Source organism: Macrobrachium nipponense, chromosome 37 (genome assembly GCF_015104395.2).
Source record: "Macrobrachium nipponense isolate FS-2020 chromosome 37, ASM1510439v2, whole genome shotgun sequence".
In the NCBI taxonomy this organism is placed as follows: domain Eukaryota; kingdom Metazoa; phylum Arthropoda; class Malacostraca; order Decapoda; family Palaemonidae; genus Macrobrachium; species Macrobrachium nipponense.
In genome coordinates, this window is record NC_061097.1 from 56,690,848 (window position 1) to 56,701,703 (window position 10,856).

The window sequence follows — 10,856 nt, forward strand, 5'->3', positions numbered from 1 at the left end:
CTTAAATGTTAAAAAGGGTAAATGAATGAATGTCACAGACTGTAACTGAAACAACAGCAGTCTTGCTTTTAGACTAGTTATTAAAACGTCCGTTGGTCTCTCTCTCTCTCGCTCTCTCTCTCTCTCTCTCTCTATCTCTCTCTCTCCTTATTCTTTAATTTCTAGTGGCGATTCCATTCACTGTGGTCATTATTGGTCGTCTTCAGTAATTTGACCGATTCTTGTTCATTTAAGGCGAGTTCGTCAGTGGGACGACCAACTTTGTTAATTGAGCTGACTATCTATTGTTTATTTTTATTTTTTCCCTTTAAAACTCATAATCAAGACATCACTCTATTGTTTATTAGCAAATATTCACTTCTTAAGCGTTGAAATTTTGGTCGGTTACCCAAAGTTGGTTGAATTTGGCCGGTTGGTCCTCATGGGTTGAATTTCCACTGGCAGACCGCTTGCTTTATCATTCCATTGTTTTTATCTGGGAAAGAGTTACAAGGAGTTACATGGATTAGGATGTCTCAAAGACTTGTTAGTCCATCCGAGGAGACATCGTGTGCTCACTTATCTCTAGGAGCAGGTTTTAGTGTGCATTCACAGTGTCCTCCTAATGATTTTGTCTTGCTTTCTTTTGAACTCTTCTACACTGTTGCTGCGTAAAACTTTTGGTGGTAGTTTATTTCACGTGTCATATATCTTGTATGTAAAGAAGTTCCCACAATGGGATGTGTTGTATCTCCAGTTCTAGGAGAGAGAGAGAGAGAGAGAGAGAGAGAGAGAGATTAACATCCTTATAAACCAAAATTAAAACTACTCGGAAAAACTGAATTAAAATCAGTTATATATTTGTAAGGATATAAGCTTTTTTCAAGAAACGAAGTAAATAAAAAAAACTGCGTAAGCCACGTTCATTATATCAATATTTAAAGTGTCAAGTTGAAACTTCTGTTCGTTTTTGCAAATTGCAAAGTCTGGCGGATGTCATATTGCAGCCCTTGAACACTTCTAGCGACCAGACAAGTCGCCAGTTAAGGGTTCGGTTGGCGCCGTCTTTTCTAGGTTACGGCAGGAATATAATTTATTTCTTATCGTATTCCTCAGGAGTGTTTATTAGCAGCTATGAATGACTTCACGGGTGTTGGTTAATAATATAAGTCTTTTTCAATTCTCTGGAAAGCTTTTGAGCTTCGAATGATTCTCAGTCCGCTTATAGACCTGGGACGTTCCTTATTCCTGGTTCCATTAATGTCCTCAGGAGTGATGTTCCGAAGGGAATGTGGTTTCATTGTGCATCCATGAGCTAGGCCAAGAATTATTCCTGTCAGTCTTCCTCGTCATCATAAAAAAAAATGGTTTTGTCAAGGTGGGGAACTGACTGGGTTATGTCCTGACTAATTTTAGGCCTAGCATCGTTCTGGGTCGACATTTCGTTCTGTCTGGAGTTAGTCTTGTATATTTTGGCCTGGTGTTCAAATTTTAGTGTGACGATGTCTTCCACTCGACTGTATCATATCTTACTGTATTTAATAGTGAATGTGTACATTATATATATTAATATATATATATATATATATATATATATATATTATATATATATATAAAGTTTTTTTGCCACGAAGGAAAAAAATGAAAAAGCGAGATAGCCAAGTACTTTCGGTCCTTGCCTCAGTAAAGGGTCCGAACAGGACCGAAAGTACTTGGCTATCTCGCTTTTTCATTTTTTTCCTTCGTGGCAAAAAAAAACTTTATTTATACATAGCATCACGTTTTATATACTTCGTGATCAAGTTATATATATATATATATATATATATATTATGTATATATCTATATCTATATCTATATATATATATATATATGTGTGTGTGTGTGTGTGTGTGTGTGTGTGTGTGTGTGTGTAAACTTCTCGAATATCCAGCGAGAACATCCTGAACTTTTTTCTAAAGATATGGAGAAGGTAGCAGCCAACAGCCATATATATATATATATATATATACTATATATATATATATATATATATATATATATATATTATATAATATAGATATATATATATATATATATCATATCTAATATATATATCTTATATATATATAATATTATATATATATATGATATATATATATGGCTGTTGGCTGCTACCTTCTCCATATCTTTAGAAAAAAAAGTTCAGGGGATGTTCCCGCTGGATATTCGAGAATTTTGTATATATATGTATATACACATACACATAATCATTGTATCCATCGTATGTAAACCATAGGCGTAGGTTCGAACTCTTGTGAGACTAAACGCCATAATTCCCCCTGGGAATGGATTATTCCCGAGGTTGAGCCAGTACGGTATTAAATGCTAGCTGTGCTTTAGTAGATGTGAGTGTAAAACAGTCACAAGTGAAGAAATGACAACGATTCATTCTTTCCGTTTCCCTTTACGTAGATACTTATATGAGTTTTGGTAGGAAGGAGGAATAGGCTAGTGGATGCTGTAGGTACTTTAGGTATATTTGTTTTTTTAAGTAGCCAGGCGTTGCTAAGCTGTGGTATTTCATCGTCGTCATGAGTTTTATTGTGGTCGAATTCAGTCGAAATAAGAAATCATGGTATGAATACGTAAGTGATTTGGTGATGGGAAACATTATAGATATATAACACATATGAGTTTTCCCGCTTCCCTCACTAGCGTGTTCTCCTATGGTCTCTGCTCTTATATAAGCACATTCTCTCTCTCTCTCTCTCTCTCTCTCTCTGTGAGGCTTCCTTTCGTTTGGAAATTCGTATTTTAGGAGTAATGTCCTTTGTTATGTCGAGTCATCTGGATACCAATAATACTTATTAACCAGCAATAGGGACAGATAGCTCAAACTGCCACCCACATACATGCCAGTTTGTATACGTAGGCTTTTTATATTTACACGTGTGTATTTTTATGACAGTTTGTATACATAGGCTCTATATATTTGCTTGTGTGCGTGTTTTTATGGTCACTTTTGTCTTCGATACTGAAGAATGTCTTGTTGAATCATGTGATGCATTTCTACAGTAAATCCCAAGTCCCAAACCGGGAAAAGACTCGTCTCCAGATTCATACTCGAGCTACTGAATCGTGGATGAATCCACTTGGGACTCTTCACAGTACATGTCCGTCATTTCCAAGTAGTGTTTTAGTTTTAGTTCATAATCACTTGCTGCAGACATTTTTGGCGAAAATAATCTAGTAGGTGTGCAGTTTTTGTAGGTGGGTAGTCGCCCACCTAGTTAACATGTTACGTTCAGGCATGTTTTTATTAAACTTGAAATGATTTGGTTAATGTCTTGCGGTCATTATTCACATAATCAGTGATAATCAAAAGGTAATAGCGATTAATGAGACTAACCTTTAAAGCATGTGTGTTTCAAAATCGTCTCGCCTATACAGCTCTTAAGGAATATATTAATGATTATGGACTGTAACTCGTTCACTTCTCCTAGGCACTTGCAGCACTGAATGACCTCCTAGGTCCCAGTGCTTTGCCTTTGGCCTAAAATCTATATTCATTCAATTCTATATTCGCATAACTTGACTATATATATATATATATATTATATATATATATATATATATATATATATATATATATATATATATAGTGTGGGTATATTGGAAATAATGTAAAAATGTGTTTATTTACAGTACCGATGATGATTAGCCTCTTTGTATGGACAGAGTTGTTTTAATTAATGATGTATAGTTGCAAGACGAACGGTAATTTTTACTTTACCAACATCAAGGAAGGACTCATCGTGAACAAAATAATTCTGTCGTAATTTTTTTAACATCACGATAGAAAATTTACGTTAATCTTGTAGATATTTCAAAATACAACTCGTAATTACTAGAATTCAAAAGCCATGCGGTTCATGATTAATGCTTTTATGTCTCCGCCCACTCTATCATTAAATTAAGCGGGGGACTTTGAAGGGCTGGAAGGTGCCCAAAGAGGTTTACGCTCCTCCCTTTCCCCACTTTTGTAAAGGTTGCCGGGTCTGTGTTGGAGTTTGGGGGAGAAAGTGGTGAAGATGATTGTTGGCGTTTTGCGTGATATGAATCGGTAGAGGTGGTGTGTCCATAAATCGCTTCCTGTTTCGTTTCTGTTTTCAATTTTAATTTGACTCTCGGTGGCAGAACAACTGAATTTCTCGTTTGCTATAGTTTCCTATCACTGAGTCCAAAATCATCGGTTATAGTATTTGTGATTTTTACACAAATGAATTACTTTCATTCTATAATTTTATCGTTAATATTATCATAATCATCAGTTTCAATATTATATATATATATATATATATATATATATGAATACTTATCACATCACCGTGATTCATAAATAATTCGAGCTACAAATGTCCTTTAATATCTAATTCGCTCTACCCCGGAATTGATATATTTTCATATATGTAACCGAGGGGGAATTTTAGTTGATAATAATTTCGTCCCCCCATGGATCGAACCACCGTCCAGTTGGACGGGGAACGAAATCAGGATCGGACAGTGACGCTACCGAATCTGCTATCACTGTCCGTTCCTGATTTCGTTCCCCGTCCAACTGGACGGTGGTTCGATCGCATGGGGGGACGAAATTATTATCAACTAAAAATTCCCCCTCAGTACATATATGAAAATATATCAATTCATTCGGGGTAGAGCGAATTAGATATTAAAGGACATTTGTAGCTCGAATGAGATATATATATATATATATATATATATATATATATATATATATCTTTATTGTTGTTCATTAAGAGTTTCTTCTTACCAATAACTCATTTTGGATGCTTCTTAATACGCCTAAATCATAGATTTTTATCGCCACTGCTCGACGGTTATCATGTCAGCTCTCTCTCTCTCTCTCTCTCTCTCTCTCTCTCTCTCTCTCTCTCTCTCAACCTTGCTTGCCACTGCTAATCCAATCAATGGGGTATGCACAATAGTTGATTTTTTTAGAGTTATCAAAGAGTTGGTAGGAAATTAATGTTGGGTTATTTGGAAGTTCTCTGTGATACTACTGGAAGTTGTGTTGACACCAGGGAAGGTATATACCTACTTTAGAATCTGGGAATATTTAAAAAAAAAATATATAGACTTTGGTTATAAGTTTCCATTTGTCTGAACGGTTTCTCAAAAGTTCATAAAACTCACTGAAACATAACCAACTGAAATTTCGTTCAATACAAAACGTTTTCAGCATGAAAGGAATACTCTCGAGAACTCTTCAGAAATTTCAAGAATCATGGAATTTCTGCATTAACGAGAGATTCAAGCTCATCTCTTCACTCTTGCATTGAATCGTCATTAATAGTCTTCGAAAAAAAAAGTTTTAGTGAAAGTGTTGGACATTTTGACTTGTATGATTACCTTTTCAAAACGTCGTATAGGCATGTAAACCACAGACACACACACACACACACTCCAGCTAAGAGAGAGATAATCCAATAGAACTTGGCAACAATTATTTGGCTGGTTTTTTACGAGCTTTGTGCGGCCAAAATTGGTATGATGAAATCTTGTATTTGAGGAGAGAGAGAGAAAGAGAGAGCTTGCACGCGTCTCCAACTCCCCGTGTCGTCGATCTGGGCGTTATCACGCGTCAGGTATTGCCTCATCCTTTGTTGTTCACTTTTATAATTAAATTTCGAAGATGAAAGGGAAAACTGGTTGAAATGCCACACCCCACCTTAACGCCGGATGTGCAAGGGTGATTATACACTCAATACAGAGGCAGTCAATTTCTTCCATTTTTAGGCCACTTTATTCTCGAGTGTTCGACATGGGGTCCATTATCAGAACTCTGCTGCAAAACTACAGAGTTGCTTTAGCTGCTATCTCGCAGTAAAACTCTCTCTCTCTCTCTCTCTCTCTCTCTCTCTCTCTCTCTCTGATGTAGCTTGGTCGTTAAGGAAGTTGCTGGCGGCAATTTATTTTGCTTCGTAGTTACAAGCTCTCTCTCTCTCTCTCTGAGACATCAGGGTTGATTTCAATGATAACGATTGTACATTGCTTCTGCGGCCTACGAAAAAACATTCATTAGATTAAACAGTGGCTTGAGTTCTTATAATTACATTAACCATTTATATATATATATATATATATATATATATATATATATATATATATATATATATATATATATGTTTTTTTTTTTTTTTTTTTTTTTTTTGCTGTAGCTATGAACACTCAACTTGAAAGAACTTCCGTTAAAGAAAGCCAAATGCAGCTAACAATTTAGATTGGTACCCCATGAAATGGAGTGTTTTCTAATTCAAATTGTTCGTTTCTTTCCTTACAGTCAATCTGTTACGAAGCATGTTACCTTCCTGGATGTTTATTTTCCCTAAGAAGGAAAAATGTATTTAAGGAAATGGGGGATATATACATAATTGTCTAAATATTACAGTATGGCCGTTACTTACGTATAATCAGTTAGAAAGTGATTTAAAATATATAATTGCGTTTTCATATATATTGCATACGTTTATCACGATAATGTGAATTTTTTTTTATTAGTGACAAATTTGCTCTTGCCAATGTCATGCAGACTTTCAGTCGGGCATTGAGGCTGGATTGAAGACGTTTCTTAAAATTATTTTTATTTATATAACTTCGCTGGTACTCAGTAATATGTGGTTATATATTATTTGGAATTGTACCGTCTCAATAAAAATTACATCTGGAAGGAGCAATTACATTACAATTACCTAACAACACATTCAATTACAACCAGGGTTGCAGTGCCAAAAAAAGCAGTGGAAATTGCATGCATTGACGTCGTAAAGTGATTCAGTTCATTGCATCGTTCAAAGTTTATCTGTCCAAAGCATTGGTGGGAGCAGTACAGGTCTTCTGAAGACCAAAGGCTGTATCCTGGATCCGTGGCAGGGGGTCGGGGGGTCGGAGATTAAAAGTCTTGACGTCTCGTAAAAGTCTGCGTTATTTTGTTTAGTTCTGGACGCAGTGTTAAGGAATACCTTATCATTTATTCTTTCGTGACAAATTGAAAAATGATACAACTTTATTCAATCCAAGATTTGAAAATGCTCTTGTGATGTATTCGTGGCCTTTATGAATCATGAAGAGTTTGGATGTGAAATGTTTTGTAGACCGGGTTAGACATAATCACCAGTTAAGATCCAGTGAATTCTAACCTGAAAACGAAATACGCGAAACTTCGACAAATCTGGGTCAATTCAGTCATGAAAGGTAAAGATTAATACCCTGGATTGATTCTTTCGCAGAGAGTGATGTTCCATTTCAATAAGCACGAAGGTTTTGTTAGATTTTAGGACAATGGAGCGTTTGTTGGTAATTCGACTGAGACGTGATCATTTGCGTTTTATTATGAATTTGTATACTATGTACTGAACCAGTCTTTCTATACAGCTTCTCACAGAGCCACCTGCCTTTGCGTTTTATTATAAAATGTATACTATGTGCAGTCTCAATGAGTTCATTTTCTTATACAGAAGCCCCACGAAGGCTTGATATTAACAATAAATACCTTTATTATGTAATAAACCGACCGAACATCACTTCTGTGCTTGGCCAAAGTGAAAACTTTGTTGCTGATTGCAATAGGCCTATTCATTTCTGCAGAGCTTGGTGGTATATTTGTACATCTGTTGCTTTTCGAATAAAAGCCGGGTGTGCTGATTTTAGAGGTTCGAGTGTTCTTTATCCGGTTTTAGAAAGATTTTGTTTTTAGCAGGTTTCGAAAATGTTTAGCTGGAAGAATTCCATCGCATAGTAACCTGCCTGGCCTCTGTTTCTGTAGTGACCGTATTTCTGTAGCTTTCTTCGATCTCATTTCCATTGAAGGGGTCATTCCACTTCGATCAAAGAGAGCTTGTTGTCGTGTGGATTTGCCGAGTCCTTTATGAGTTGTCAGACTGGTGTGTGTGTTTGTGTGTGTGTGTATGTGTATGTTCCAGCGTGCTTTGCGTATCACGAGTCCACAATATCTTGACCAAGAAATAGAATACATAAAAAAGATAGGAAACGATCTCTGCTACCCACCTCATATAATTGATTTATGTCATCAAAAAGCTCACAAAAAAGTTTTATAGTGTTGCTAGTAATGAAAAAGAAATCCCTAAAAATGTACTTAGCTTGCCTTACTTTCGTGGATTTGAAACCACAAAATCAATATTTAAATCGTTTAATGTTAATGTAGTGTTCTCTTATAACAATACCATTAAAGATATGCTAATTAAGAATAGTCCCGTAACAAGTAACAACATCATTTACAAAATTCCTTGTAAGGATTGCCCATCTTTTTACGTTGGACAGTCAAGTAAAAATTTATGTGTACGTATTAAGCAGCATATGTATTCAGTTAGAACAGCCTAGACTTCAAATACACTGTTTATCCATCTGAGTGGAAAATCTCATTGTATTAATTTGGGCCAATACCTCTGTAATTGCTAGATCTAGTGATTATGTTTCAAGAAATTTACTGGAATCATCAATTGTACAAATCACTAATAAAAACAACCTAAATCTTAGTCTGGGATTGTACCATTTGGACTCATATATTTGTAAAATGTTTATGAAGGACCTTAGAATAAATGGACTACTAATTAATTAGTCCCACATGTATGTAGTTATTTCTCTCTCTCTCTCTCTCTCTCTCTCTCTCTCTCTCTCTTGCTCGATATATTTATATCCTTTTTTTGTCTTTTCACTCATTTTTTTGGGGGGGGGGAACATTTTTGTAAATTTCATGGTATTAAGTTGTATATACCTCCTTGTTTTTTCAAAATGTATTGTTTTCTGGATGAATCATTTGTTGTCCACGTGCGTGCTCCTCAGGCGTTTCCTCGTTTCTGTAGAGTGAAATCGATCTTATTGCTAATCTTGTAATGTCAGTTTGGATATTAAGTCTACATTGACAATGTTTTTCCTCTGTACGATCAGTTGTGCCTGAGTAAAGGGTCCTGCTAGACCGAAAGTGCTTGGCTATATCGCTTTTCATTTTTTACTTCGTGGTAAAAACCTTCAAATATATATATATATATATATATATAAATATATATATATATATATATATATATCAGCAATAAGTCACCAAACAGCACGTGACAAATATGTACGTAAATAGCCACATGAAAGGTGAAGAATCAAAGACCAAGTACCAAGCGATTTCGTGTATTGCGTACACTTCTTCGGGTACAAAGTAAAATAGATAAATGGAAACATAAACAAGAAAATTTCACAGAACAAAGATCAAAGCCATTAACAAGCAAATTATCATTACAAATTGTCACTACCAAACAAGTAAGAATACTTTAAAAGTGCTTAAGAACTGAAACTGCAGTTGGTATAACAGGCTGTTGCTAAAAGGTGACATTGTATTTCCCTACAATTTTATAAACAAGGTAACTATCTAATTTAAAAAGACCTGAACTCAGATTCATTAGTTGATCGTTAAAATGCTTAATAAATGCAGATTCAATTATGTTTCTTTTTACAATATGGTTACAAAATATTACTTCAGATGCATTTTTCCAGTCTATACTATGGTTAAAATCATTCATGTGCACAAATAAAGCACTCGTCGATTGACCTGTTCTAACTGCGTAACGGTGTGGCTATTTACGTATATATATATTTATATATATATCTATATATATATATATATAGATATATATCTATATATATATATATAAATGTATGTATGAAATCCTATACTCTCTTCTTCACACAACTAATCCATCCACCAAGTGAGCCACAGGACATCCAATCAATCAATCAATCAATCAATCAGTGTAAATTGAATTGAATCCCGAAAGGCAATTAGTTATTTATCCGAAATCTACGGAAAAGCAAATCAGTTGGAACGTGAATTCAAAGGACAACAAATCCGAGGGAAAAAGGATTCTGCCTCTTTTGAATTCGAATTTTAATTTGATTTTATTTTCTGTAACTTACGGAAGAGTTATTTTGTCCACAAAAGCAATAATGTGATAGGAATTGCAGAGAAGTGACAATAGGTTCTTTTTAACGATACAGACACCCATTTGGAATTCGTAACAACTTTGCAAAATCAGGCGATGGTGTTTCAAGTCCTTTATTGAAATATATATTATTTGATATTGGCAGAATGAATCATTGTGCAATGAATTACTTCCGGCATTATATCAAGGGAATTCAATGATAAAAGTTATAAAAAAATATGTAGCATATCAGCTTCCATAGATTATTTCTAGTTGATAATAAAAGTTAGATTATAGTGAACAATTTATCAAATATTATGAATTTTAAAAGTATATTTACGAATACAAAGATTACCATTGTTTTGCAATATTTATATCTTTATCAATTTTATATTGTGTACATACTCCTAATATTGCCGTTTTAGAGTTTATTCAGGATTAAAATCCATAATGGAGCAGCGAACATTTGTTTATCTCTGTCCTGGATTCAGTCATTTCCTAAAACGTTGGTTCTGTGTGAAAACTGTTCAGCTTCCATAATGAGACTCTCTCTCTCTCTCTCTCTCTCTCTCTCTCTCTCTCTCTCTCTCTCTCTCTCCTCTGCTCTCAATTATTTTTCCATTAACAGTTGCAGTGTGAGAATTTAGTAGAACAAAATGTTTTTTCTATCTTTCTGCTTAATTCAGTATTGATTTTTTTTTTTTTGTAAAGAAAAAACTGCTTTAAACTATAAAAATAAACAATACTGTGTTCAGAAAACTAGCTCGATCTTCTCATTTATTTGTAGTGAAGCATCATTTATTATTAAAACAACATTTAGATATAAACATATTGGCATAGAATCATGAGGCAGACTGTTGTGTGCACCTGATATATATAATACATCCGCTT